The sequence below is a fragment of the Arachis ipaensis genome, chromosome B3 (assembly GCF_059453495.1).
Source record: "Arachis ipaensis isolate K30076 ecotype BB chromosome B3, ASM5945349v1, whole genome shotgun sequence".
Lineage (NCBI taxonomy): Eukaryota > Viridiplantae > Streptophyta > Magnoliopsida > Fabales > Fabaceae > Arachis > Arachis ipaensis.
Window position 1 is genome coordinate 81,862,963 of NC_142438.1, and position 1,571 is coordinate 81,864,533.

Genomic DNA, 1,571 nt, shown 5'->3' on the forward strand with positions numbered 1-1,571 from the left:
TAGAAAATGTGCAGCTGCACCCATTCGTTGAACATGTCAGGTGGACACCTCCTTGTTAAGTCCTTGAACCTCTCCCACGCTTCATATAGAGTCTCACCATCTTGTTGCCTGAAAGTTTGGACCTCAGCTCTCAGCCTATTGATTCGTTGAGGAGGGTAAAATCTTGCTAAGAATTTGTTCACCACGTCTTCCCAAGTTGTCAAGCTTTCCCTTGGGAAAGATTCCAGCCATTTGGCTGCCTTGTCCCTGAGTGAGAATGGAAATAAGAGCAGTCTATAGGCGTCAGGATGAACACCATTAGACTTCATTGTGTCACATATTCTCAAGAAGGTGGTTAAATGTTGATTGGGGTCTTCTTGAACACTTCCTCCAAACGAACAGTTGTTTTGAACAAGGGTGATGAGCTGTGGTTTAAGTTCGAAGTTGTTGGCATGGATTGTTGGCTTTTGGATGCTACTTCCACAATTGCCTGGGTTTGGATTGATGTAAGAGCCCAAAACTCTTCTATCCCCCCCAGCATGATTTGCTCTACCTCCTCCCCCATGGTTGTGATCTTCTTCTTCATGATGGTTTTCCAAGTTATCTTCCATGTTTGTTTCAAAGAATTCCTCTTCTTCCTCAGTACCAACCACTTTCTTTCCTCTTGCCTCCCTCCTTAATCTAAGGAAGGTCCTCTAAGGTTCAGAATCGAAGGAAGTTGAAGCCCCGCTTCTTCTCCCTGTCATACAACCATCAAGTGCAAGCAAGAAAAGATAGGTGCAGAAAGTATTTGTGTCAGAATTACTGTTAGTTGTGGGTGATGCAATATATCAAACAGTTAGTGGGTTAGCAAACAGAATTGAAAATAACAAAGAAGAACAAAAGAGTAGACGAAGAAGGGAAGAAGTTTAACTAAAACAAAAAGTAAATCACTCAAACAGAAAATGAAATTCACAAAATAAAAATGCTCAATCTAGTGATCTTCCAATTTAATCATTGTTGATGCACAATCAATCCCCGGCAACGGCGCCATAAACTTGATGCGGGGAAAACTTGTCTCACAACAAATCTCCCTTCGGCAAGTGTACCGAATTTGTCATCAAGTAAAAACTCACAATAAAGTGAGGTCGAATCCCACAGGGATTGATTGATCAAGCAACTTTAATTAGAAGAATGTTCTAGTTGAGCGAATTCAGAATTTGGGTTGAGAGTTGCAGAAAATAAAATGGCGGGAATGTAAATAACAAAAAAGTAAATGCTAGGATTAAAGGACTGGAAGTAAATGACTGAAAATAAATTGCAGAATTGTAAATGGGAATGGGGGATTTGCTCATAAAAGTAAATGGCAGAAATTAAAGAGAATGGGTAAGATCAGAGATGGGGAGTTCATTGGGCTTAGGAGATGTTGCAATTCTCCGGATCAAGTTCATTTTCATCTCTTCCTCAATCAATGCACTCATTGATCTCCTTGGCAATCTTAAGTGATTGAATTACAATTTCTTGCAATTCAATCTCTCAAATCTTGATCAATAGCCAATTCCTTGGTCAATTGCTCATGAGAAGAGATGAAGTATGGTCACTGATTATACCAC

General features: G+C 40.0%; 1 non-coding gene across 1 annotated transcript; it reads left to right on the plus strand.

The window, feature by feature from the left end:
- Window positions 1–33: 33 nt before the first annotated feature.
- Window positions 34–137, plus strand: LOC148571330 (small nucleolar RNA R71). Its single transcript, XR_015880486.1, has one exon. It is a non-coding gene; the product is annotated as a small nucleolar RNA R71 (small nucleolar RNA).
- The last annotated feature ends 1,434 nt before the right edge of the window (window positions 138–1,571 follow it).